Genomic DNA, 25,527 nt, shown 5'->3' on the forward strand with positions numbered 1-25,527 from the left:
CTCATCTTTTTATTTTTCAGAGCGTTTTTCACTAGTTTTGCATTTGGCTAGCGTCCGTGTCACTACTGGTAGCATGAGGCGATCCCTGGACCCTACAGAGGTTGCACAGGCAGTCTAACTCCTCCAGCATGGCACATCAATACATGCCATTGCCAGCAGGGTTGCTATGTCTCCCAGCATAGTCTCACGAGCGTGGAGGAGATTCCAGGAGACAGGCAGTTAATCTAGGAGAGCTGGACAGGGCCGTGGAAGGTCCTTAAGCCATCAGCAGGACCGGTATCTGCTTCTTTGTGCAAGGAGGAACAGGATGAGCACTGGCAGAGGCAGAGAAGATGATCTCCAGCATGTAAGTCCAGATATCCAGCATGCCACGTTTGTCCATTGAGATGTGACGTGCTTTAAAAGTGTTCCTTTCCTTGTTTTGAGCAGTGTTGTTTCTGTGGTAGCCCCAAAAAGCTGAGCAGTTGCGGTGGTTGTAGAGGAAATAAATGTGATTGTCAGAAGTGGGATTTGAACCCACGCCTCCATTTGGAGACCAGAACACACACGCAATGTGAAGAGGGAACTCTTGAGTCTGGCGCCTTAGACCACTCGGCCATCCTGACAAGAGACACTGACTTCCCTGTCCTTCCTCTTGAAATGTCCTCTACACGTGGGGCTCTAGGAATCACTTAGCAACATGAAGGGGCTGTATTAACCCTGTGCACCTAGGACCTCTTGCAAATGACCTTCCTAAAGCATGACCTTGGCACCAAGTCAAACTTTTCACATCTTGTCTAGCAAATCCACTGGAGCAAAGCGAGTATTGGAAAAGGTCAGAGGTCAACCTTAACCGGTGGCCTAGTCCGCATGCCACAAAGTTGAGCAAGAGCTGCAGCAGACCGCGTGGCTTAATGGATAAGGCGTCTGACTTCGGATCAGAAGATTGAGGGTTCAAGTCCCTTCGTGGTCGGTGTCTTTGTTGCTCTTCAATTCCACTGGCCCTTACTTGTGAAATTCTCACTCCATTTATTCTTGGCCCAAGCACAAGTGTCACATTTAACAGCATGGCCTGGCAAAGCTCTCACAACTCTCTGATCTTCATGAACCCTGCTCCAAAAAATTCAAGGAAGACTTTTTACTCAGAGTATAGTATCAAGTCAATGAAACTCCAGGGCTATTGATCTGGTCAGTTAAGTAGCACAGGGCTTTGTTAATCACTTTCAGCTGCTTTGGTGTTAATGAAATCAACAACAGGTGCACTGGACGGGCAACAATGAGATGACAACCCAAAAGAGAAATGGTTTTACAGGCGGAGGCCACTGACATACAGTTTTTTCCCTGCTCATCTTTTTATTTTTCAGAGCGTTTTTCACTAGTTTTGCATTTGGCTAGCGTCCGTGTCACTACTGGTAGCATGAGGCGATCCCTGGACCCTACAGAGGTTGCACAGGCAGTCTAACTCCTCCAGCATGGCACATCAATACATGCCATTGCCAGCAGGGTTGCTATGTCTCCCAGCATAGTCTCACGAGCGTGGAGGAGATTCCGGGAGACAGGCAGTTAATCTAGGAGAGCTGGACAGGGCCGTGGAAGGTCCTTAAGCCATCAGCAGGACCGGTATCTGCTTCTTTGTGCAAGGAGGAACAGGATGAGCACTGGCAGAGGCAGAGAAGATGATCTCCAGCATGTAAGTCCAGATATCCAGCATGCCACGTTTGTCCATTGAGATGTGACGTGCTTTAAAAGTGTTCCTTTCCTTGTTTTGAGCAGTGTTGTTTCTGTGGTAGCCCCGAAAAGCTGAGCGGTTGCGGTGGTTGTAGAGGAAAGTAAATGTGATTGTCAGAAGTGGGATTTGAACCCACGCCTCCATTTGGAGACCAGAACACACACGCAATGTGAAGAGGGAACTCTTGAGTCTGGCGCCTTAGACCACTCGGCCATCTTGACAAGAGACACCGACTTCCCTGTCCTTCCTCTTGAAATGTCCTCTACACGTGGGGCTCTAGGAATCACTTAGCAACATGAAGGGGCTGTATTAACCCTGTGCACCTAGGACCTCTTGCAAATGACCTTCCTAAAGCATGACCTTGGCACCAAGTCAAACTTTTCACATCTTGTCTAGCAAATCCACTGGAGCAAAGCGAGTATTGGAAAAGGTCAGAGGTCAACCTTAACCGGTGGCCTAGTCCGCATGCCACAAAGTTGAGCAAGAGCTGCGGCAGACCGCGTGGCCTAATGGATAAGGCGTCTGACTTCGGATCAGAAGATTGAGGGTTCAAGTCCCTTCGTGGTCGGTGTCTTTGTTGCTCTTCAATTCCACTGGCCCTTACTTGTGAAATTCTCACTCCATTTATTCTTGGCCCAAGCACAAGTGTCACATTTAACAGCATGGCCTGGCAAAGCTCTCACAACTCTCTGATCTTCATGAACCCTGCTCCAAAAAATTCAAGGAAGACTTTTTACTCAGAGTATAGTATCAAGTCAATGAAACTCCAGGGCTATTGATCTGGTCAGTTAAGTAGCACAGGGCTTTGTTAATCACTTTCAGCTGCTTTGGTGTTAATGAAATCAACAACAGGTGCACTGGACGGGCAACAATGAGATGACCCCCAAAAGAGAAATGGTTTTACAGGCAGAGGCCACTGACATACAGTTTTTTCCCTGCTCATCTTTTTATTTTTCAGAGCGTTTTTCACTAGTTTTGCATTTGGCTAGCGTCCGTGTCACTACTGGTAGCATGAGGCGATCCCTGGACCCTACAGAGGTTGCACAGGCAGTCTAACTCCTCCAGCATGGCACATCAATACATGCCATTGCCAGCAGGGTTGCTATGTCTCCCAGCATAGTCTCACGAGCGTGGAGGAGATTCCGGGAGACAGGCAGTTAATCTAGGAGAGCTGGACAGGGCCGTGGAAGGTCCTTAAGCCATCAGCAGGAGCGGTATCTGCTTCTTTGTGCAAGGAGGAACAGGATGAGCACTGGCAGAGGCAGAGAAGATGATCTCCAGCATGTAAGTCCAGATATCCAGCATGCCACGTTTGTCCATTGAGATGTGACGTGCTTTAAAAGTGTTCCTTTCCTTGTTTTGAGCAGTGTTGTTTCTGTGGTAGCCCCAAAAAGCTGAGCGGTTGCAGAGGAAAGTAAATGTGATTGTCAGAAGTGGGATTTGAACCCACGCCTCCATTTGGAGACCAGAACACACACGCAATGTGAAGAGGGAACTCTTGAGTCTGGCTCCTTAGACCACTCGGCCATCCTGACAAGAGACACTGACTTCCCTGTCCTTCCTGTTGAAATGTCCTCTACACGTGGGGCTCTAGGAATCACTTAGCAACATGAAGGGGCTGTATTAACCCTGTGCACCTAGGACCTCTTGCAAATGACCTTCCTAAAGCATGACCTTGGCACCAAGTCAAAATTTTCACATCTTGTCTAGCAAATCCACTGGAGCAAAGCGAGTATTGGAAAAGGTCAGAGGTCAACCTTAACCGGTGGCCTAGTCCGCATGCCACAAAGTTGAGCAAGAGCTGCAGCAGACCGCGTGGCCTAATGGATAAGGCGTCTGACTTCGGGTCAGAAGATTGAGGGTTCAAGTCCCTTCGTGGTCGGTGTCTTTGTTGCTCTTCAATTCCACTGGCCCTTACTTGTGAAATTCTCACTCCATTTATTCTTGGCCCAAGCACAAGTGTCACATTTAACAGCATGGCCTGGCAAAGCTCTCACAACTCTCTGATCTTCATGAACCCTGCTCCAAAAAATTCAAGGAAGACTTTTTACTCAGAGTATAGTATCAAGTCAATGAAACTCCAGGGCTATTGATCTGGTCAGTTAAGTAGCACAGGGCTTTGTTAATCACTTTCAGCTGCTTTGGTGTTAATGAAATCAACAACAGGTGCACTGGACGGGCAACAATGAGATGACCCCCAAAAGAGAAATGGTTTTACAGGCGGAGGCCACTGACATACAGTTTTTTCCCTGCTCATCTTTTTATTTTTCAGAGCGTTTTTCACTAGTTTTGCATTTGGCTAGCATCCGTGTCACTACTGGTAGCATGAGGCGATCCCTGGACCCTAGAGAGGTTGCACAGGCAGTCTAACTCCTCCAGCATGGCACATCAATACATGCCATTGCCAGCAGGGTTGCTATGTCTCCCAGCATAGTCTCACGAGCGTGGAGGAGATTCCGGGAGACAGGCAGTTAATCTAGGAGAGCTGGACAGGGCCGTGGAAGGTCCTTAAGCCATCAGCAGGACCGGTATCTGCTTCTTTGTGCAAGGAGGAACAGGATGAGCACTGGCAGAGGCAGAGAAGATGATCTCCAGCATGTAAGTCCAGATATCCAGCATGCCACGTTTGTCCATTGAGATGTGACGTGCTTTAAAAGTGTTCCTTTCCTTGTTTTGAGCAGTGTTGTTTCTGTGGTAGCCCCGAAAAGCTGAGCGGTTGCGGTGGTTGTAGAGGAAAGTAAATGTGATTGTCAGAAGTGGGATTTGAACCCACGCCTCCATTTGGAGACCAGAACACACACGCAATGTGAAGAGGGAACTCTTGAGTCTGGCACCTTAGACCACTCGGCCATCCTGACAAGAGACACCAACTTCCCTGTCCTTCCTCTTGAAATGTTCTCTACACGTGGGGCTCTAGGAATCACTTAGCAACATGAAGGGGCTGTATTAACCCTGTGCACCTAGGACCTCTTGCAAATGACCTTCCTAAAGCATGACCTTGGCACCAAGTCAAACTTTTCACATCTTGTCTAGCAAATCCACTGGAGCAAAGCGAGTATTGGAAAAGGTCAGAGGTCAACCTTAACCGGTGGCCTAGTCCGCATGCCACAAAGTTGAGCAAGAGCTGCGGCAGACCGCGTGGCCTAATGGATAAGGCGTCTGACTTCGGATCATAAGATTGAGTGTTCAAGTCCCTTCGTGGTCGGTGTCTTTGTTGCTCTTCAATTCCACTGGCCCTTACTTGTGAAATTCTCACTCCATTTATTCTTGGCTCAAGGACAAGTGTCACATTTAACAGCATGGCCTGGCAAAGCTCTCACAACTCTCTGATCTTCATGAACCCTGCTCCAAAAAATTCAAGGAAGACTTTTTACTCAGAGTATAGTATCAAGTCAATGAAACTCCAGGGCTATTGATCTGGTCAGTTAAGTAGCACAGGGCTTTGTTAATCACTTTCAGCTGCTTTGGTGTTAATGAAATCAACAACAGGTGCACTGGACGGGCAACAATGAGATGACCCCCAAAAGAGAAATGGTTTTACAGGCGGAGGCCACTGACATACAGTTTTTTCCCTGCTCATCTTTTTATTTTTCAGAGCGTTTTTCACTAGTTTTGCATTTGGCTAGCGTCCGTGTCACTACTGGTAGCATGAGGCGATCCCTGGACCCTACAGAGGTTGCACAGGCAGTCTAACTCCTCCAGCATGGCACATCAATACATGCCATTGCCAGCAGGGTTGCTATGTCTCCCAGCATAGTCTCACGAGCGTGGAGGAGATTCCGGGAGACAGGCAGTTAATCTAGGAGAGCTGGACAGGGCCGTGGAAGGTCCTTAAGCCATCAGCAGGACCGGTATCTGCTTCTTTGTGCAAGGAGGAACAGGATGAGCACTGGCAGAGGCAGAGAAGATGATCTCCAGCATGTAAGTCCAGATATCCAGCATGCCACGTTTGTCCATTGAGATGTGACGTGCTTTAAAAGTGTTCCTTTCCTTGTTTTGAGCAGTGTTGTTTCTGTGGTAGCCCCGAAAATCTGGGCGGTTGCGGTGGTTGTAGAGGAAAGTAAATGTGATTGTCAGAAGTGGGATTTGAACCCACGCCTCCATTTGGAGACCAGAACACACACGCAATGTGAAGAGGGAACTCTTGAGTCTGGCGCCTTAGACCACTCGGCCATCTTGACAAGAGACACCAACTTCCCTGTCCTTCCTCTTGAAATGTCCTCTACACGTGGGGCTCTAGGAATCACTTAGCAACATGAAGGGGCTGTATTAACCCTGTGCACCTAGGACCTCTTGCAAATGACCTTCCTAAAGCATGACCTTGGCACCAAGTCAAACTTTTCACATCTTGTCTAGCAAATCCACTGGAGCAAAGCGAGTATTGGAAAAGGTCAGAGGTCAACCTTAACCGGTGGCCTAGTCCGCATGCCACAAAGTTGAGCAAGAGCTGAGGCAGACCGCGTGGCCTAATGGATAAGGCGTCTGACTTCGGATCAGAAGATTGAGGGTTCAAGTCCCTTCGTGGTCGGTGTCTTTGTTGCTCTTCAATTCCACTGGCCCTTACTTGTGAAATTCTCACTCCATTTATTCTTGGCCCAAGCACAAGTGTCACATTTAACAGCATGGCCTGGCAAAGCTCTCACAACTCTCTGATCTTCATGAACCCTGCTCCAAAAAATTCAAGGAAAACTTTTTACTCAGAGTATAGTATCAAGTCAATGAAACTCCAGGGCTATTGATCTGGTCAGTTAAGTAGCACAGGGCTTTGTTAATCACTTTCAGCTGCTTTGGTGTTAATGAAATCAACAACAGGTGCACTGGACGGGCAACAATGAGATGACCCCCAAAAGAGAAATGGTTTTACAGGCGGAGGCCACTGACATACAGTTTTTTCTCTGCTCATCTTTTTATTTTTCAGATTGTTTTTCACTAGTTTTGCATTTGGCTAGCGTCCGTGTCACTACTGGTAGCATGAGGCGATCCCTGGACCCTACAGAGGTTGCACAGGCAGTCTAACTCCTCCAGCATGGCACATCAATACATGCCATTGCCAGCAGGGTTGCTATGTCTCCCAGCATAGTCTCACGAGCGTGGAGGAGATTCCGGGAGACAGGCAGTTAATCTAGGAGAGCTGGACAGGGCCGTGGAAGGTCCTTAAGCCATCAGCAGGACCGGTATCTGCTTCTTTGTGCAAGGAGGAACAGGATGAGCACTGGCAGAGGCAGAGAAGATGATCTCCAGCATGTAAGTCCAGATATCCAGCATGCCACGTTTGTCCATTGAGATGTGACGTGCTTTAAAAGTGTTCCTTTCCTTGTTTTGAGCAGTGTTGTTTCTGTGGTAGCCCCGAAAAGCTGAGCGGTTGCGGTGGTTGTAGAGGAAAGTAAATGTGATTGTCAGAAGTGGGATTTGAACCCACGCCTCCATTTGGAGACCAGAACACACACGCAATGTGAAGAGGGAACTCTTGAGTCTGGCGCCTTAGACCACTCGGCCATCCTGACAAGAGACACTGACTTCCCTGTCCTTCCTCTTGAAATGTCCTCTACACGTGGGGCTCTAGGAATCACTTAGCAACATGAAGGGGCTGTATTAACCCTGTGCACCTAGGACCTCTTGCAAATGACCTTCCTAAAGCATGACCTTGGCACCAAGTCAAACTTTTCACATCTTGTCTAGCAAATCCACTGGAGCAAAGCGAGTATTGGAAAAGGTCAGAGGTCAACCTTAACCGGTGGCCTAGTCCGCATGCCACAAAGTTGAGCAAGATCTGCGGCAAACCGCGTGGCCTAATGGATAAGGCGTCTGACTTCGGATCAGAAGATTGAGGGTTCAAGTCCCTTCGTGGTCGGTGTCTTTGTTGCTCTTCAATTCCACTGGCCCTTACTTGTGAAATTCTCACTCCATTTATTCTTGGCCCAAGCACAAGTGTCACATTTAACAGCATGGCCTGGCAAAGCTCTCACAACTCTCTGATCTTCATGAACCCTGCTCCAAAAAATTCAAGGAAGACTTTTTACTCAGAGTATAGTATCAAGTCAATGAAACTCCAGGGCTATTGATCTGGTCAGTTAAGTAGCACAGGGCTTTGTTAATCACTTTCAGCTGCTTTGGTGTTAATGAAATCAACAACAGGTGCACTGGACGGGCAACAATGAGATGACCCCCAAAAGAGAAATGGTTTTACAGGCGGAGGCCACTGACATACAGTTTTTTCCCTGCTCATCTTTTTATTTTTCAGAGCGTTTTTCACTAGTTTTGCATTTGGCTAGCGTCCGTGTCACTACTGGTAGCATGAGGCGATCCCTGGACCCTACAGAGGTTGCACAGGCAGTCTAACTCCTCCAGCATGGCACATCAATACATGCCATTGCCAGCAGGGTTGCTATGTCTCCCAGCATAGTCTCACGAGCGTGGAGGAGATTCCGGGAGACAGGCAGTTAATCTAGGAGAGCTGGACAGGGCCGTGGAAGGTCCTTAAGCCATCAGCAGGACCGGTATCTGCTTCTTTGTGCAAGGAGGAACAGGATGAGCACTGGCAGAGGCAGAGAAGATGATCTCCAGCATGTAAGTCCAGATATCCAGCATGCCACGTTTGTCCATTGAGATGTGACGTGCTTTAAAAGTGTTCCTTTCCTTGTTTTGAGCAGTGTTGTTTCTGTGGTAGCCCCGAAAAGCTGAGCGGTTGCGGTGGTTGTAGAGGAAAGTAAATGTGATTGTCAGAAGTGGGATTTGAACCCACGCCTCCATTTGGAGACCAGAACACACACGCAATGTGAAGAAGGGAACTCATGAGTCTGGCGCCTTAGACCACTCGGCCATCCTGACAAGAGACACTGACTTCCCTGTCCTTCGTCTTGAAATGTCCTCTACACGTGGGGCTCTAGGAATCACTTAGCAACATGAAGGGGCTGTATTAACCCTGTGCACCTAGGACCTCTTGCAAATGACCTTCCTAAAGCATGACCTTGGCACCAAGTCAAACTTTTCACATCTTGTCTAGCAAATCCACTGGAGCAAAGCGAGTATTGGAAAAGGTCAGAGGTCAACCTTAACCGGTGGCCTAGTCCGCATGCCACAAAGTTGAGCAAGAGCTGCAGCAGACCGCGTGGCCTAATGGATAAGGCGTCTGACTTTGGGTCAGAAGATTGAGGGTTCAAGTCCCTTCGTGTTCGGTGTCTTTGTTGCTCTTCAATTCCACTGGCCCTTACTTGTGAAATTCTCACTCCATTTATTCTTGGCCCAAGCACAAGTGTCACATTTAACAGCATGGCCTGGCAAAGCTCTCACAACTCTCTGATCTTCATGAACCCTGCTCCAAAAAATTCAAGGAAGACTTTTTACTCAGAGTATAGTATCAAGTCAATGAAACTCCAGGGCTATTGATCTGGTCAGTTAAGTAGCACAGGGCTTTGTTAATCACTTTCAGCTGCTTTGGTGTTAATGAAATCAACAACAGGTGCACTGGACGGGCAACAATGAGATGACCCCCAAAAGAGAAATGGTTTTACAGGCGGAGGCCACTGACATACAGTTTTTTCCCTGCTCATCTTTTTATTTTTCAGAGCGTTTTTCACTAGTTTTGCATTTGGCTAGCGTCCGTGTCACTACTGGTAGCATGAGGCGATCCCTGGACCCTACAGAGGTTGCACAGGCAGTCTAACTCCTCCAGCATGGCACATCAATACATGCCATTGCCAGCAGGGTTGCTATGTCTCCCAGCATAGTCTCACGAGCGTGGAGGAGATTCCGGGAGACAGGCAGTTAATCTAGGAGAGCTGGACAGGGCCGTGGAAGGTCCTTAAGCCATCAGCAGGACCGGTATCTGCTTCTTTGTGCAAGGAGGAACAGGATGAGCACTGGCAGAGGCAGAGAAGATGATCTCCAGCATGTAAGTCCAGATATCCAGCATGCCACGTTTGTCCATTGAGATGTGACGTGCTTTAAAAGTGTTCCTTTCCTTGTTTTGAGCAGTGTTGTTTCTGTGGTAGCCCCGAAAATCTGGGCGGTTGCGGTGGTTGTAGAGGAAAGTAAATGTGATTGTCAGAAGTGGGATTTGAACCCACGCCTCCATTTGGAGACCAGAACACACACGCAATGTGAAGAGGGAACTCTTGAGTCTGGCGCCTTAGACCACTCGGCCATCTTGACAAGAGACACCAACTTTCCTGTCCTTCCTCTTGAAATGTCCTCTACACGTGGGGCTCTAGGAATCACTTAGCAACATGAAGGGGCTGTATTAACCCTGTGCACCTAGGACCTCTTGCAAATGACCTTCCTAAAGCATGACCTTGGCACCAAGTCAAACTTTTCACATCTTGTCTAGCAAATCCACTGGAGCAAAGCGAGTATTGGAAAAGGTCAGAGGTCAACCTTAACCGGTGGCCTAGTCCGCATGCCACAAAGTTGAGCAAGAGCTGAGGCAGACCGCGTGGCCTAATGGATAAGGCGTCTGACTTCGGATCAGAAGATTGAGGGTTCAAGTCCCTTCGTGGTCGGTGTCTTTGTTGCTCTTCAATTCCACTGGCCCTTACTTGTGAAATTCTCACTCCATTTATTCTTGGCCCAAGCACAAGTGTCACATTTAACAGCATGGCCTGGCAAAGCTCTCACAACTCTCTGATCTTCATGAACCCTGCTCCAAAAAATTCAAGGAAAACTTTTTACTCAGAGTATAGTATCAAGTCAATGAAACTCCAGGGCTATTGATCTGGTCAGTTAAGTAGCACAGGGCTTTGTTAATCACTTTCAGCTGCTTTGGTGTTAATGAAATCAACAACAGGTGCACTGGACGGGCAACAATGAGATGACCCCCAAAAGAGAAATGGTTTTACAGGCGGAGGCCACTGACATACAGTTTTTTCTCTGCTCATCTTTTTATTTTTCAGATTGTTTTTCACTAGTTTTGCATTTGGCTAGCGTCCGTGTCACTACTGGTAGCATGAGGCGATCCCTGGACCCTACAGAGGTTGCACAGGCAGTCTAACTCCTCCAGCATGGCACATCAATACATGCCATTGCCAGCAGGGTTGCTATGTCTCCCAGCATAGTCTCACGAGCGTGGAGGAGATTCCGGGAGACAGGCAGTTAATCTAGGAGAGCTGGACAGGGCCGTGGAAGGTCCTTAAGCCATCAGCAGGACCGGTATCTGCTTCTTTGTGCAAGGAGGAACAGGATGAGCACTGGCAGAGGCAGAGAAGATGATCTCCAGCATGTAAGTCCAGATATCCAGCATGCCACGTTTGTCCATTGAGATGTGACGTGCTTTAAAAGTGTTCTTTTCCTTGTTTTGAGCAGTGTTGTTTCTGTGGTAGCCCCGAAAAGCTGAGCGGTTGCGGTGGTTGTAGAGGAAAGTAAATGTGATTGTCAGAAGTGGGATTTGAACCCACGCCTCCATTTGGAGACCAGAACACACACGCAATGTGAAGAGGGAACTCTTGAGTCTGGCGCCTTAGACCACTCGGCCATCCTGACAAGAGACACTGACTTCCCTGTCCTTCCTCTTGAAATGTCCTCTACACGTGGGGCTCTAGGAATCACTTAGCAACATGAAGGGGCTGTATTAACCCTGTGCACCTAGGACCTCTTGCAAATGACCTTCCTAAAGCATGACCTTGGCACCAAGTCAAACTTTTCACATCTTGTCTAGCAAATCCACTGGAGCAAAGCGAGTATTGGAAAAGGTCAGAGGTCAACCTTAACCGGTGGCCTAGTCCGCATGCCACAAAGTTGAGCAAGATCTGCGGCAAACCGCGTGGCCTAATGGATAAGGCGTCTGACTTCGGATCAGAAGATTGAGGGTTCAAGTCCCTTCGTGGTCGGTGTCTTTGTTGCTCTTCAATTCCACTGGCCCTTACTTGTGAAATTCTCACTCCATTTATTCTTGGCCCAAGCACAAGTGTCACATTTAACAGCATGGCCTGGCAAAGCTCTCACAACTCTCTGATCTTCATGAACCCTGCTCCAAAAAATTCAAGGAAGACTTTTTACTCAGAGTATAGTATCAAGTCAATGAAACTCCAGGGCTATTGATCTGGTCAGTTAAGTAGCACAGGGCTTTGTTAATCACTTTCAGCTGCTTTGGTGTTAATGAAATCAACAACAGGTGCACTGGACGGGCAACAATGAGATGACCCCCAAAAGAGAAATGGTTTTACAGGCGGAGGCCACTGACATACAGTTTTTTCCCTGCTCATCTTTTTATTTTTCAGAGCGTTTTTCACTAGTTTTGCATTTGGCTAGCGTCCGTGTCACTACTGGTAGCATGAGGCGATCCCTGGACCCTACAGAGGTTGCACAGGCAGTCTAACTCCTCCAGCATGGCACATCAATACATGCCATTGCCAGCAGGGTTGCTATGTCTCCCAGCATAGTCTCACGAGCGTGGAGGAGATTCCGGGAGACAGGCAGTTAATCTAGGAGAGCTGGACAGGGCCGTGGAAGGTCCTTAAGCCATCAGCAGGACCGGTATCTGCTTCTTTGTGCAAGGAGGAACAGGATGAGCACTGGCAGAGGCAGAGAAGATGATCTCCAGCATGTAAGTCCAGATATCCAGCATGCCACGTTTGTCCATTGAGATGTGACGTGCTTTAAAAGTGTTCCTTTCCTTGTTTTGAGCAGTGTTGTTTCTGTGGTAGCCCCGAAAAGCTGAGCGGTTGCGGTGGTTGTAGAGGAAAGTAAATGTGATTGTCAGAAGTGGGATTTGAACCCACGCCTCCATTTGGAGACCAGAACACACACGCAATGTGAAGAGGGAACTCTTGAGTCTGGCACCTTAGACCACTCGACCATCCTGACAAGAGACACTGACTTCCCTGTCCTTCCTCTTGAAATGTCCTCTACACGTGGGGCTCTAGGAATCACTTAGCAACATGAAGGGGCTGTATTAACCCTGTGCACCTAGGACCTCTTGCAAATGACCTTCCTAAAGCATGACCTTGGCACCAAGTCAAACTTTTCACATCTTGTCTAGCAAATCCACTGGAGCAAAGCGAGTATTGGAAAAGGTCAGAGGTCAACCTTAACCGGTGGCCGAGTCCGCATGCCACAAAGTTGAGTAAGAGCTGCGCAGACCGTGTGGTCTAATGAATAAGGCGTCTGACTTCGGATCAGAAGATTGAGGGTTCAAGTCCCTTCGTGGTCGGTGTCTTTGTTGCTCTTCAATTCCACTGGCCCTTACTTGTGAAATTCTCACTCCATTTATTCTTGGCCCAAGCACAAGTGTCACATTTAACAGCATGGCCTGGCAAAGCTCTCAAAACTCTCTGATCTTCATGAACCCTGCTCCAAAAAATTCAAGGAAAACTTTTTACTCAGAGTATAGTATCAAGTCAATGAAACTCCAGGGCTATTGATCTGGTCAGTTAAGTAGCACAGGGCTTTGTTAATCACTTTCAGCTGCTTTGGTGTTAATGAAATCAACAACAGGTGCACTGGACGGGCAACAATGAGATGACCCCCAAAAGAGAAATGGTTTTACAGGCGGAGGCCACTGACATACAGTTTTTTCCCTGCTCATCTTTTTATTTTTCAGAGCGTTTTTCACTAGTTTTGCATTTGGCTAGCGTCCGTGTCACTACTGGTAGCATGAGGCGATCCCTGGACCCTACAGAGGTTGCACAGGCAGTCTAACTCCTCCAGCATGGCACATCAATACATGCCATTGCCAGCAGGGTTGCTATGTCTCCCAGCATAGTCTCACGAGCGTGGAGGAGATTCCGGGAGACAGGCAGTTAATCTAGGAGAGCTGGACAGGGCCGTGGAAGGTCCTTAAGCCATCAGCAGGACCGGTATCTGCTTCTTTGTGCAAGGAGGAACAGGATGAGCACTGGCAGAGGCAGAGAAGATGATCTCCAGCATGTAAGTCCAGATATCCAGCATGCCACGTTTGTCCATTGAGATGTGACGTGCTTTAAAAGTGTTCCTTTCCTTGTTTTGAGCAGTGTTGTTTCTGTGGTAGCCCCGAAAAGCTGAGCGGTTGCGGTGGTTGTAGAGGAAAGTAAATGTGATTGTCAGAAGTGGGATTTGAACCCACGCCTCCATTTGGAGACCAGAACACACACGCAATGTGAAGAGGGAACTCTTGAGTCTGGCAACTTAGACCACTCGGCCATTCTGACAAGAGACACCCACTTCCCTGTCCTTCCTCTTGAAATGTCCTCTACACGTGGGGCTCTAGGAATCACTTAGCAACATGAAGGGGCTGTATTAACCCTGTGCACCTAGGACCTCTTGCAAATGACCTTCCTAAAGCATGACCTTGGCACCAAGTCAAACTTTTCACATCTTGTCTAGCAAATCCACTGGAGCAAAGCGAGTATTGGAAAAGGTCAGAGGTCAACCTTAACCGGTGGCCGAGTCCGCATGCCACAAAGTTGAGCAAGAGCTGCGCAGACCGTGTGGCTTAATGAATAAGGCGTCTGACTTCGGATCAGAAGATTGAGGGTTCAAGTCCCTTCGTGGTCGGTGTCTTTGTTGCTCTTCAATTCCACTGGCCCTTACTTGTGAAATTCTCACTCCATTTATTCTTGGCCCAAGCACAAGTGTCACATTTAACAGCATGGCCTGGCAAAGCTCTCACAACTCTCTGATCTTCATGAACCCTGCTCCAAAAAATTCAAGGAAGACTTTTTACTCAGAGTATAGTATCAAGTCAATGAAACTCCAGGGCTATTGATCTGGTCAGTTAAGTAGCACAGGGCTTTGTTAATCACTTTCAGCTGCTTTGGTGTTAATGAAATCAACAACAGGTGCACTGGACGGGCAACAATGAGATGACCCCCAAAAGAGAAATGGTTTTACAGGCGGAGGCCACTGACATACAGTTTTTTCCCTGCTTATCTTTTTATTTTTCAGAGCGTTTTTCACTAGTTTTGTATTTGGCTAGCGTCCGTGTCACTACTGGTAGCATGAGGCGATCCCTGGACCCTACAGAGGTTGCACAGGCAGTCTAACTCCTCCAGCATGGCACATCAATACATGCCATTGCCAGCAGGGTTGCTATGTCTCCCAGCATAGTCTCACGAGCGTGGAGGAGATTCCGGGAGAAAGGCAGTTAATCTAGGAGAGCTGGACAGGGCCGTGGAAGGTCCTTAAGCCATCAGCAGGACCGGTATCTGCTTCTTTGTGCAAGGAGGAACAGGATGAGCACTGGCAGAGGCAGAGAAGATGATCTCCAGCATGCAAGTCCAGATATCCAGCATGCCACGTTTGTCCATTGAGATGTGACGTGCTTTAAAAGTGTTCCTTTCCTTGTTTTGAGCAGTGTTGTTTCTGTGGTAGCCCCTAAAAGCTGAGCGGTTGCGGTGGTTGTAGAGGAAAGTAAATGTGATTGTCAGAAGTGGGATTTGAACCCACGCCTCCATTTGGAGACCAGAACACACACGCAATGTGAAGAGGGAACTCTTGAGTCTGGCGCCTTAGACCACTCGGCCATCCTGACAAGAGACACCGACTTCTCTGTCCTTCCTCTTGAAATGTCCTCTACACGTGGGGCTCTAGGATTCACTTAGCAACATGAAGGGGCTGTATTAACCCTGTGCACCTAGGACCTCTTGCAAATGACCTTCCTAAAGCATGACCTTGGCACCAAGTCAAACTTTTCACATCTTGTCTAGCAAATCCACTGGAGCAAAGCGAGTATTGGAAAAGGTCAGAGGTCAACCTTAACCGGTGGCCGAGTCCGCATGCCACAAAGTTGAGCAAGAGCTGCAGCAGACCGTGTGGCCTAATGGATAAGGCATCTGACTTCGGATCAGATGATTGAGGGTTCAAGTCCCTTCGTGGTCGGTGTCTTTGTTGCTCTTCAATTCCACTGGCCCTTACTTGTGAAATTCTCACTCCATTTATTCTTGGCCCAAGCACAAGTGTCACATTTAACAGCATGGCCTGGCAAAGCTCTCACAACTCTCTGATCTTCATGAACCCTGCTCCAAAAAATTCAAGGAAGACTTTTTACTCAGAGTATAGTATCAAGTCAATGAAACTCCAGGGCTATTGATCTGGTCAGTTAAGTAGCACAGGGCTTTGTTAATCACTTTCAGCTGCTTTGGTGTTAATGAAATCAACAACAGGTGCACTGGACGGGCAACAATGAGATGACCCCCAAAAGAGAAATGGTTTTACAGGCGGAGGCCACTGACATACAGTTTTTTCCTTGCTCATCTTTTTATTTTTCAGAGCGTTTTTCACTAGTTTTGCATTTGGCTAGCGTCCGTGTCACTACTGGTAGCATGAGGCGATCCCTGGACCCTACAGAGGTTGCACAGGCAGTCTAACTCCTCCAGCATGGCACATCAATACATGCCATTGCCAGCAGGGTTGCTATGTCTCCCAGCATAGTCTCACGAGCGTGGAGGAGATTCCGGGAGACAGGCAGTTAATCTAGGAGAGCTGGACAGGGCCGTGGAAGGTCCTTATGCCATCAGCAGGACCGGTATCTGCTTCTTTGTGCAAGGAGGAACAGGATGAGCAGAGGCAGAGAAGATGATCTCCAGCATGTAAGTCCAGATATCCAGCATGCCACGTTTGTCCATTGAGATGTGACGTGCTTTAAAAGTGTTCCTTTCCTTGTTTTGAGCAGTGTTGTTTCTGTGGTAGCCCCGAAAAGCTGAGCGGTTGCGGTGGTTGTAGAGGAAAGTAAATGTGATTGTCAGAAGTGGGATTTGAACCCACGCCTCCATTTGGAGACCAGAACACACACGCAATGTGAAGAGGGAACTCTTGAGTCTGGCGCCTTAGACCACTCGGCCATCCTGACAAGAGACACTGACTTCCCTGTCCTTCCTCTTGAAATGTCCTCTACACGTGGGGCTCTAGGAATCACGTAGCAACATTAAGGAGCTGTATTAACCCTGTGCACCTAGGACCTCTTGCAAATGACCTTCCTAAAGCATGACCTTGGCACCAAGTCAAACTTTTCACATCTTGTCTAGCAAATCCACTGGAGCAAAGCGAGTATTGGAAAAGGTCAGAGGTCAACCTTAACCGGTGGCCGAGTCCGCATGCCACAAAGTTGAGCAAGAGCTGCGCAGACCGTGTGGCCTAACGAATAAGGCGTCTGACTTCGGATCAGAAGATTGAGGGTTCAAGTCCCTTTGTGGTCGGTGTCTTTGTTGCTCTTCAATTCCACTGGCACTTACTTGTGAAATTCTCACTCCATTTATTCTTGGCCCAAGCACAAGTGTCACATTTAACAGCATGGCCTGGCAAAGCTCTCACAACTCTCTGATCTTCATGAACCCTGCTCCAAAAAATTCAAGGAAGACTTTTTACTCAGAGTATAGTATCAAGTCAATGAAACTCCAGGGCTATTGATCTGGTCAGTTAAGTAGCACAGGGCTTTGTTAATCACTTTCAGCTGCTTTGGTGTTAATGAAATCAACAACAGGTGCACTGGACGGGCAACAATGAGATGACCCCCAAAAGAGAAATGGTTTTACAGGCTGAGGCCACTGACATACAGTTTTTTCCCTGCTCATCTTTTTATTTTTCAGAGCGTTTTTCACTAGTTTTGTATTTGGCTAGCGTCCGTGTCACTACTGGTAGCATGAGGCGATCCCTGGACCCTACAGAGGTTGCACAGGCAGTCTAACTCCTCCAGCATGGCACATCAATACATGCCATTGCCAGCAGGGTTGCTATGTCTCCCAGCATAGTCTCACGAGCGTGGAGGAGATTCCGGGAGAAAGGCAGTTAATCTAGGAGAGCTGGAGAGGGCCGTGGAAGGTCCTTAAGCCATCAGCAGGACCGGTATCTGCTTCTTTGTGCAAGGAGGAACAGGATGAGCACTGGCAGAGGCAGAGAAGATGATCTCCAGCATGCAAGTCCAGATATCCAGCATGCCACGTTTGTGCATTGAGATGTGACGTGCTTTAAAAGTGTTCCTTTCCTTGTTTTGAGCAGTGTTGTTTCTGTGGTAGCCCCGAAAAGCTGAGCAGTTGCGGTGGTTGTAGAGGAAAGTAAATGTGATTGTCAGAAGTGGGATTTGAACCCACGCCTCCATTTGGAGACCAGAACACACACGCAATGTGAAGAGAGAACTCTTGAGTCTGGCGCCTTAGACCACTCGGCCATCCTGACAATAGACACCGACTTCCCTGTCCTTCCTCTTGAAATGTCCTCTACACGTGGGGCTCTAGGAATCACTTAGCAACATGAAGGGGCTGTATTAACCCTGTGCACCTAGGACCTCTTGCAAATGACCTTCCTAAAGCATGACCTTGGCACCAAGTCAAACTTTTCACATCTTGTCTAGCAAATCCACTGGAGCAAAGCAAGTATTGGAAAAGGTCAGAGGTCAACCTTAACCGGTGGCCTAGTCCGCATGCCACAAAGTTTAGCAAGAGCTGCGGCAGACTGCGTGGCCTAATGGATAAGGCGTCTGACTTCGGATCAGAAGCTTGAGGGTTCAAGTCCCTTCGTGGTCGTTGTCTTTGTTGCTCTTCAATTCCACTGGCCCTTACTTGTGAAATTCTCACTCCATTTATTCTTGGCCCAAGCACAAGTGTCACATTTAACAGCATGGCCTGGCAAAGCTCTCACAACTCTCTGATCTTCATGAACCCTGCTCCAAAAAATTCAAGGAAGACTTTTTACTCAGAGTATAGTATCAAGTCAATGAAACTCCAGGGCTATTGATCTGGTCAGTTAAGTAGCACAGGGCTTTGTTAATCACTTTCAGCTGCTTTGGTGTTAATGAAATCAACAACAGGTGCACTGGACGGGCAACAATGAGATGACCCCCAAAAGAGAAATGGTTTTACAGACGGAGGCCACTGACATACAGTTTTTTCCCTGCTCATCTTTTTATTTTTCAGAGCGTTTTTCACTAGTTTTGCATTTGGCTAGCGTCCGTGTCACTACTGGTAGCATGAGGCGATCCCTGGACCCTACAGAGGTTGCACAGGCAGTCTAACTCCTCCAGCATGGCACATCAATACATGCCATTGCCAGCAGGGTTGCTATGTCTCCCAGCATAGTCTCACGAGCGTGGAGGAGATTCCGGGAGACAGGCAGTTAATCTAGGAGAGCTGGACAGGGCCGTGGAAGATCCTTAAGCCATCAGCAGGACCGGTATCTGCTTCTTTGTGCAAGGAGGAACAGGATGAGCACTGGCAGAGGCAGAGAAGATAATCTCCAGCATGTAAGTCCAGATATCCAGCATGCCACGTTTGTCCATTGAGATGTGACGTGCTTTAAAAGTGTTCCTTTCCTTGTTTTGAGCAGTGTTGTTTCTGTGGTAGCCCCGAAAAGCTGAGCGGTTGCGGTGGTTGTAGAGGAAAGTAAATGTGATTGTCAGAAGTGGGATTTGAACCCACGCCTCCATTTGGAGACCAGAACACACACACAATGTGAAGAGGGAACTCTTGAGTCTGGCGCCTTAGACCACTCGGCCATCCTGACAATAGACACCAACTTCCCTGTCCTTCCTCTTGAAATGTCCTCTACACGTGGGGCTCTAGGAATCACTTAGCAACATGAAGGGGCTGTATTAACCCTGTGCACCTAGGACCTCTTGCAAATGACCTTCCTAAAGCATGACCTTGGCACCAAGTCAAACTTTTCACATCTTGTCTAGCAAATCCACTGGAGCAAAGCGAGTATTGGAAAAGGTCAGAGGTCAACCTTAACCGGTGGCCTAGTCCGCATGCCACAAAGTTGAGCAAGAGCTGTGGCAGACCGCGTGGCCTAATGGATAAGGTGTCTGACTTCGGATCAGAAGATTGAGGTTTCAAGTCCCTTCGTGGTCGGTGTCTTTGTTGCTCTTCAATTCCACTGGCCCTTACTTGTGAAATTCTCACTCCATTTATTCTTGGCCCAAGCACAAGTGTCACATTTAACAGCATGGCCTGGCAAAGCTCTCACAACTCTCTGATCTTCATGAACCCTGCTCCAAAAAATTCAAGGAAGACTTTTTACTCAGAGTATAGTATCAAGTCAATGAAACTCCAGGGCTATTGAACTGGTCAGTTAAGTAGCACAGGGCTTTGTTAATCACTTTCAGCTGCTTTGGTGTTAATGAAATCAACAACAGGTGCACTGGACGGGCAACAATGAGATGACCCCCAAAAGAGAAATGGTTTTACAGGCGGAGGCCACTGACATACAGTTTTTTCCCATCCTGACAAGAGATGCTATACTTTCTGTCCTTCCTGCTGAAATTACCTCTACACGTGGGGCTCTATGAATCACTTACCAACATGAATGAGTTGTATTAACCTTGTGCACCTAGGACCTCTTGCAAATGACCTTCCTAATGCATGTCCTTCGCACCAAGTCAAACTTTTCACATCTTGTCTAGCAAATCCACTGCAGCAAACCAAGTATTCGAAAAAGTCAGAGTTCAACCTTAACTGGTTGCCTGGTCCACATACCACAAACTTTAAGGTGAGCTGTGGCAGACCGCGTGGCCTAATCTGCCTTTGGTTCTGAAGTTTGAGGAAGGATTCAAGTCCATTTGTGTTTGGTTTCTTTGTTGATCTTCTATTCCAGTGGCCATTATTTGAAAAATTCTTGCTCCATTAAATCTTGGCACAACCACAAATGTCAGATTTAACAGCATGGCCTGGCAAAGCTCTCCCAACTCTTTGATCATTATGCACACTGTTCAAAATAATTAACTTTTTTGAGCAGTTTTGGTTGTCTACTGCAACAGCAGCATAGCTTAGTAAAGAACACAGCCTAAAGCCTACCCTGAGCCTGCCCATGTGACAGTGTGATTAGTTGGTCAGCCATTTAGCTGGCCTACAGAATGCCTTATTTGTTTACACGTCAGTATACATAGTGAAGCACAAATACAGCTCAGTACAACATCTATACATGTCGGTAAGTGCCTCAAAACTTGTGAATATGAATGTGTGAGGAGCATTTCCTCCTGGGACATGTAATCCCGGGCAGGCGAAGGAAGTGATAAGGGCATAAGTTTTTTTTACCATGATATAGGGTCACTCTATACCAGCCTTTGCTGCCAGAGGTCTTCAGGGGTGCCGTGGTGTCCTGGCAGAGAAAGGCTGTCAGTTGAACCCGAGCTCCCGGTCCCCAGCCGCAGTGGACATTGGTAGTGGGAGCCATCAGACCGCTGAGCAAAGTGAAAAGAAAGGGAGAGGGAGTGCCTTCTGTGCTCTCTGACTCCCCCTAGCTGTGTAAGCGAAGGGAAAGTACTGTAACTTTTCATACGGCTGTATCAGGGGCGGACTGACCATTCAAGCACTCGGGCACTGCCTGAGGGTCCGGGGTCAGTAGGGGCCCCATGAAATGCCTGGTACCTTTTTTATAGGCTTTTTTGAGTGTGGACAAGGACACAGGGGCCCCATGATCCCCTATTGCCCAGTGGCCCCATGAGTTGTCATTCCACCCCTGGGCTGTGTACATGTGTTTGTGTGTGTGTGTACACATGTGTGTGTCTGTGTTTGTGTGTGTACATCTCTGTGTGTCTGTGTACGTGTGTGTCTGTTTGTATACATGTGTGTGTGTATACATGTGTCTGTGTGTACATGTGTGTGTTTTTGTCTATGTACATGTGTCTGTGTACGTGTGTGTGTGTCTGTGTACATGTGTCTCTGTGTGTGTGTATACATGTGTCTGTGTGTACATGTGTGTGTGTTTGTTTGTCTATGTACATGTGTCTATGTACATGTGTCTGTGTACGTGTGTGTGTCTGTGTACATGGGTCTCTGTGTGTGTGTATACATGTGTTTGTGTGTGTGTGTAGGTGTGTGTGTATGTGTTTGTCTGTCTATGTACATGTGGTTCATATCTGTGTGGCAGCCCATTCATTTCAATGGGCTGAATTACCAGCAGAAACGCAGGGAAAGCCATCCCTGACACTTTTTTTTTAAAATTGCTCCACACCAAAAGCACCTCGGGTTTGCCAATGTATGGGGTACCCCTAAAGAGCAGAGCATTTGTCTGCATGTCCGGAATGAGTGCGATTTTGCGTGTGTTCCGTGACACGCAATAATGTGAACCATGTCTTGGACAGGGGTGCCTCATGACTGAAAATACTTTTCTAGGACGCCCCTGACTGGAAAAATGGTTGAGAAACATTGGTCTATACTATGCAAAAATGTCTTAGTACTACTTTAACCCCTTGACTCCCGGCCCTTTAAGGGTTTCAGAAGTCGGGAGGCGGGGTGGGGTTTTAGGGTCATGTGACCGCCGTGATTCGCCGTCACGGCTGTCACATGATCGGGAAAGGTCCTGATCGAAAGAGGAGATCGGGACCTTTCCGTGAGTACCAGACATGTGTGCTAGGAGCGCGCAGGGCGCACGCTCTCAACACATATGTTTTTCATAATTGCACGCAAATGTGCAGTCGCTTGGCATCTAGGCCCAGACATCGGGAGGCCGCACATTTGTGTGCGGCTGGCGTGAAGAGGATAATATAAAAGATTTATGTCACTACTCTTCCCTTCATGTCTTCATATATCCTGTATTGGATTCAGGTGTTCCAATCACCTCCATGGCCACAGGTGTATAAAATTAAGCCCCTAGGCATGCAGACTGCTTCTACAAACATTGGTGAAAGAATGGGTCGCTCTCAGGAGCTCAGTGACTCCAAGCGTGGTCCCGTGATAGGTTGTCACCTGTGCAATAAGTCCATCCGTGACATTTCCTGGCTACTAAATATTCCACGGTCAACTGTTAGTGGGATTATAACAAAGTGGAAGCAACTGGGAACAACAGCAACTCAGCCACCAAGTGGTAGGCCACGTCACATGACAGAGCAGGGTCAGTGCATGCTGAAGCGCACAGTGCGCAGAAGTCACCAACTGTCTGCAGAGTCAATAGCTAAAGACCTCCAAACTTGGTGTGGCCTTCAGATGAGCCCAACAACAGTGTGTAGAGAGCTTCATGGAATGGGTTTCCATGGCTGAGCAGCTGCATCCAAGCCTTACATCACCAAGTGCAATACAAAGCGTCGGATGCCGTGGTGTAAAGCACGCTGCCACTGGACTCTAGAACAGTGGAGATGTGTTCTCTGGAGTGAACAATCACGCTTCTCTGTCTGGCAATCCAATGGATGTTTCTGGGTTTGGTGGCTGGCTGGAGAACGGTACTTGCCTGACTGCATTGTGCTAAATGTAAAATTTGGTGAAGGGGGGGATTATGGTGTGGTGTTGTTTTTCAGGGGTTGGGCTTGGCCCCCTAGTTTCAGTGATGGGAACTCTTAAGGCATCAGCATACCAAGACATTTTGGACCATTTCGTGCTCCCAACTTTGTGGGAAGAGTTTGTGGATGGCCCCTTCCTGTTCCAACATGACTGCCCACCAGTGCACAAAGCAAGGTCCAAAAAGAAGCTGTTATAGCTGCAAAGGGCGGGGCCAACTCAATATTGAACCCTACGCACTCAGACTGGGATGCCATTAAAGTTCATGTGTGAGTAAAGGCAGGCCGACCAATACTTTTGGCAACATAGTGTGTATTTATATATTACATTCACTGTTTCACAGTATAAATTAACCCTTATAGTAGTGATTATCTACCATAAAGGACTAATTTTTATCATGACAGGTGATACAAAAAGTATGCTGCTGCTACTAAGTGTCTTATACTAGCCATACACATAAGGATTTTTGGATTAAAATATTTGTGTACATTCGTTGAATGGATGAATACAATTAGTAATATATGGTGAATATTATAGTGAGCCAGAGCACAGAGCATGTGATGACCTACTGCTACAGTGTCCCATATCCAGATGACCAGGAGTACCGTATTTTTCGCCCCATAAGACGCATTTTTTCTTCCCCAAAACTGGGGGGGAAATGTCAGTGCGTCTTATGGGGCGAATATGGAGCGGCCGGTCCGGTATTTCCACCGCGGCCGTGTCAGAATACCGGGCCGGCCGCTCAGCTCTGCAGCGGGACCTTACCTGTTCCTCTATCCAGCGGCGTGCTGTCTTCCCGGCTTCTGTAGTGTGGGCACTGGGCATGACAGCCGGGTGCCAAGTGCGCATGCGCAAGAAGCGGTGCTTTTTGTGAATGGTAAGGCGGTACCTGGGACACATGACAGATCCCAGAAGCCGCCGGACCAATCACAAAGCGCAAATGCTTCTCGCTCATGCGCACTGGGCACCCGGCTGTCATGCCGAGCGCCATTACAGAAGCCGGGAAGACAGCGCGCGGCTGGATCGAGGAACAGGTAAGATCAAACAAAAACTCTGCGGAAGTAAGAGCGGGTACCTGTCAAATTCAGGTACCCACTCCCCACCTCCCCAAAGGTCAGCAGTCATCTGTACTGTCCGCAGTCTCTGGTCATCCCTGTGCTGTCCGCAGTCTCTGGTCATCCCTGTGCTGTCCGCAGTCTCTGGTCATCCCTGTACTGTGTCCGCAGTCTCTGGTCATCCCTGTACTGTGTCCGCAGTCTCTGGTCATCCCTGTGCTGTCCGCAGTCTCTGGTCATCCCTGTGCTGTCCGCAGTCTCTGGTCATCCCTGTGCTGTCCGCAGTCTCTGGTCATCCCTGTGCTGTCCGCAGTCTCTGGTCATCCCTGTGCTGTCCGCAGTCTCTGGTCATCCCTGTGCTGTCCGCAGTCTCTGGTCATCTCCTGTACTGTGTCTGCAGTCCATTAGTTCAGAAATTTTTTTTTCCTGTTTTCTGCCTCTAAAACCTAGGTGCGTCTTATGGTCAGGTGCGTCTTATACGGCGAAAAATACGGTAGGTCCTAAATATACTCCAATGCGCATGAGATTGCGCTGTCTGGTTAGTGCAATCAACATTTATCTGTTTACAGCCACAGGAGTCATCGTTTTTCCTCACCATGTCATTTTGAATGATTTACTATTGTCACCGATTATATCACTTGCACCTTGGACGCATTTATATATGAGACTGTGGCACTGATGGTCTTAGCGGCATCACATGCTCTGTGCTCTGGCTCACTATAATATTCACCATATATTACTAATTGTTTTCGGTTCCATTTCTCAGATGTTTTTAGTGCTGCATATATCTGTGTTTATATATTTTGTATAGCGGTTTTAGAGGTTGCCTTTTTATGCTAGCAGCTTTTTATGTGTGTTTATCCACCCAGCGCTTGTTTATCTATATCCTTTAAGAAGAGTTTTCTATTTAGCTCCTTTAAATTTTCCCCTCACTGTGGTAGAAAATGAACATCAATTTCACCCCTCTAACGATTAGAAAATTGAATGAACATTCTAAAAACGAAAAATTTCAAATGAACAATTCATTTACGTATGGCCTTGTATCAAGCAGCCTGCCTATGACAAAGGAATATTACAGTCCTGACTGAAAATCTGCAAAACGGCATTTTAGGACTTTTTAAATGTTTTGTCTTTCAATAAAAATTTTTATCACTGAGTCTGATATGTACTGGATTCAACCTTGAATAGTATATACAATATATCTCTTCTGTCTGTTATTTTCAGATACTGATGGGCTGAACACCCCTCGGTTCAGTTCAAGGTAGAACATTTCAACGGACCAAAAGTTCCCTGTGAACATCGAACCCAATGCAAGTCTATGGGACTCGATCTTGCAAATTCAAAAGAGCGCATTTTTAAGGCTTAAATTCAAGGTATTGGACCTAAAAGTGGTACGGGGACTTGGGTACTGCCCTGAGGGACATGAATCGCTAAAAACATTTTTTTCAAAAAATAACGTTTTTAAAGGGGCAGTAATTTTTCATTGCTTAAAGTAAAAAAAAATAATTTAAACATTCCTTTAAATATCATGCCTGGGGAGTCCCCTTAAACTACTTGCAAAGTTGCACATCTTTACAATTTATAGAACCTAGGAATGGGCTGTATGTTTGAGTTATACGTAAGTTCGACTTGAACATTGGCTGTTTGTGTGTTC

General features: G+C 47.5%; 22 non-coding genes across 22 annotated transcripts; 9 read left to right on the top strand and 13 right to left on the bottom strand.

Annotated features, from left to right (window-relative positions):
• Positions 1–495: 495 nt before the first annotated feature.
• Positions 496–605, bottom strand: TRNAL-CAA (transfer RNA leucine (anticodon CAA)). Its single transcript has 2 exons — positions 568–605; positions 496–541 (listed from the first exon to the last, which is right to left on the bottom strand). It is a non-coding gene; the product is annotated as a tRNA-Leu (tRNA).
• Positions 606–879: 274 nt separating this feature from the next.
• TRNAR-UCG (transfer RNA arginine (anticodon UCG)) lies at positions 880–952 on the top strand. Its single transcript has one exon. It is a non-coding gene; the product is annotated as a tRNA-Arg (tRNA).
• An 867-nt stretch (positions 953–1,819) lies between these two features.
• TRNAL-CAA (transfer RNA leucine (anticodon CAA)) lies at positions 1,820–1,929 on the bottom strand. Its single transcript has 2 exons — positions 1,892–1,929; positions 1,820–1,865 (listed from the first exon to the last, which is right to left on the bottom strand). It is a non-coding gene; the product is annotated as a tRNA-Leu (tRNA).
• Positions 1,930–2,203: 274 nt separating this feature from the next.
• TRNAR-UCG (transfer RNA arginine (anticodon UCG)) lies at positions 2,204–2,276 on the top strand. Its single transcript has one exon. It is a non-coding gene; the product is annotated as a tRNA-Arg (tRNA).
• Positions 2,277–3,517: 1,241 nt separating this feature from the next.
• On the top strand, positions 3,518–3,590 carry TRNAR-UCG (transfer RNA arginine (anticodon UCG)). Its single transcript has one exon. It is a non-coding gene; the product is annotated as a tRNA-Arg (tRNA).
• Positions 3,591–4,456: 866 nt separating this feature from the next.
• TRNAL-CAA (transfer RNA leucine (anticodon CAA)) lies at positions 4,457–4,566 on the bottom strand. The gene is made up of 2 exons: positions 4,529–4,566; positions 4,457–4,502 (listed from the first exon to the last, which is right to left on the bottom strand). It is a non-coding gene; the product is annotated as a tRNA-Leu (tRNA).
• A 1,213-nt stretch (positions 4,567–5,779) lies between these two features.
• On the bottom strand, positions 5,780–5,889 carry TRNAL-CAA (transfer RNA leucine (anticodon CAA)). Its single transcript has 2 exons — positions 5,852–5,889; positions 5,780–5,825 (listed from the first exon to the last, which is right to left on the bottom strand). It is a non-coding gene; the product is annotated as a tRNA-Leu (tRNA).
• Positions 5,890–6,163: 274 nt separating this feature from the next.
• TRNAR-UCG (transfer RNA arginine (anticodon UCG)) lies at positions 6,164–6,236 on the top strand. Its single transcript has one exon. It is a non-coding gene; the product is annotated as a tRNA-Arg (tRNA).
• An 866-nt stretch (positions 6,237–7,102) lies between these two features.
• On the bottom strand, positions 7,103–7,212 carry TRNAL-CAA (transfer RNA leucine (anticodon CAA)). The gene is made up of 2 exons: positions 7,175–7,212; positions 7,103–7,148 (listed from the first exon to the last, which is right to left on the bottom strand). It is a non-coding gene; the product is annotated as a tRNA-Leu (tRNA).
• Positions 7,213–7,486: 274 nt separating this feature from the next.
• Positions 7,487–7,559, top strand: TRNAR-UCG (transfer RNA arginine (anticodon UCG)). The gene has a single exon. It is a non-coding gene; the product is annotated as a tRNA-Arg (tRNA).
• Positions 7,560–8,425: 866 nt separating this feature from the next.
• TRNAM-CAU (transfer RNA methionine (anticodon CAU)) lies at positions 8,426–8,536 on the bottom strand. The gene is made up of 2 exons: positions 8,499–8,536; positions 8,426–8,471 (listed from the first exon to the last, which is right to left on the bottom strand). It is a non-coding gene; the product is annotated as a tRNA-Met (tRNA).
• Positions 8,537–9,749: 1,213 nt separating this feature from the next.
• Positions 9,750–9,859, bottom strand: TRNAL-CAA (transfer RNA leucine (anticodon CAA)). Its single transcript has 2 exons — positions 9,822–9,859; positions 9,750–9,795 (listed from the first exon to the last, which is right to left on the bottom strand). It is a non-coding gene; the product is annotated as a tRNA-Leu (tRNA).
• Positions 9,860–10,133: 274 nt separating this feature from the next.
• Positions 10,134–10,206, top strand: TRNAR-UCG (transfer RNA arginine (anticodon UCG)). The gene has a single exon. It is a non-coding gene; the product is annotated as a tRNA-Arg (tRNA).
• An 866-nt stretch (positions 10,207–11,072) lies between these two features.
• Positions 11,073–11,182, bottom strand: TRNAL-CAA (transfer RNA leucine (anticodon CAA)). The gene is made up of 2 exons: positions 11,145–11,182; positions 11,073–11,118 (listed from the first exon to the last, which is right to left on the bottom strand). It is a non-coding gene; the product is annotated as a tRNA-Leu (tRNA).
• Positions 11,183–11,456: 274 nt separating this feature from the next.
• TRNAR-UCG (transfer RNA arginine (anticodon UCG)) lies at positions 11,457–11,529 on the top strand. Its single transcript has one exon. It is a non-coding gene; the product is annotated as a tRNA-Arg (tRNA).
• An 866-nt stretch (positions 11,530–12,395) lies between these two features.
• On the bottom strand, positions 12,396–12,505 carry TRNAL-CAA (transfer RNA leucine (anticodon CAA)). Its single transcript has 2 exons — positions 12,468–12,505; positions 12,396–12,441 (listed from the first exon to the last, which is right to left on the bottom strand). It is a non-coding gene; the product is annotated as a tRNA-Leu (tRNA).
• Positions 12,506–15,039: 2,534 nt separating this feature from the next.
• Positions 15,040–15,149, bottom strand: TRNAL-CAA (transfer RNA leucine (anticodon CAA)). The gene is made up of 2 exons: positions 15,112–15,149; positions 15,040–15,085 (listed from the first exon to the last, which is right to left on the bottom strand). It is a non-coding gene; the product is annotated as a tRNA-Leu (tRNA).
• A 274-nt stretch (positions 15,150–15,423) lies between these two features.
• On the top strand, positions 15,424–15,496 carry TRNAR-UCG (transfer RNA arginine (anticodon UCG)). The gene has a single exon. It is a non-coding gene; the product is annotated as a tRNA-Arg (tRNA).
• Positions 15,497–16,356: 860 nt separating this feature from the next.
• On the bottom strand, positions 16,357–16,466 carry TRNAL-CAA (transfer RNA leucine (anticodon CAA)). The gene is made up of 2 exons: positions 16,429–16,466; positions 16,357–16,402 (listed from the first exon to the last, which is right to left on the bottom strand). It is a non-coding gene; the product is annotated as a tRNA-Leu (tRNA).
• Positions 16,467–17,678: 1,212 nt separating this feature from the next.
• TRNAL-CAA (transfer RNA leucine (anticodon CAA)) lies at positions 17,679–17,788 on the bottom strand. Its single transcript has 2 exons — positions 17,751–17,788; positions 17,679–17,724 (listed from the first exon to the last, which is right to left on the bottom strand). It is a non-coding gene; the product is annotated as a tRNA-Leu (tRNA).
• A 274-nt stretch (positions 17,789–18,062) lies between these two features.
• TRNAR-UCG (transfer RNA arginine (anticodon UCG)) lies at positions 18,063–18,135 on the top strand. The gene has a single exon. It is a non-coding gene; the product is annotated as a tRNA-Arg (tRNA).
• An 866-nt stretch (positions 18,136–19,001) lies between these two features.
• TRNAL-CAA (transfer RNA leucine (anticodon CAA)) lies at positions 19,002–19,111 on the bottom strand. Its single transcript has 2 exons — positions 19,074–19,111; positions 19,002–19,047 (listed from the first exon to the last, which is right to left on the bottom strand). It is a non-coding gene; the product is annotated as a tRNA-Leu (tRNA).
• Positions 19,112–25,527: the final 6,416 nt, after the last annotated feature.

Source organism: Staurois parvus, unplaced genomic scaffold, assembly GCF_062004578.1.
Source record: "Staurois parvus isolate SC_StPar_1 unplaced genomic scaffold, SC_StPar_1.0 ptg000691l, whole genome shotgun sequence".
In the NCBI taxonomy this organism is placed as follows: Eukaryota; Metazoa; Chordata; class Amphibia; order Anura; family Ranidae; genus Staurois; species Staurois parvus.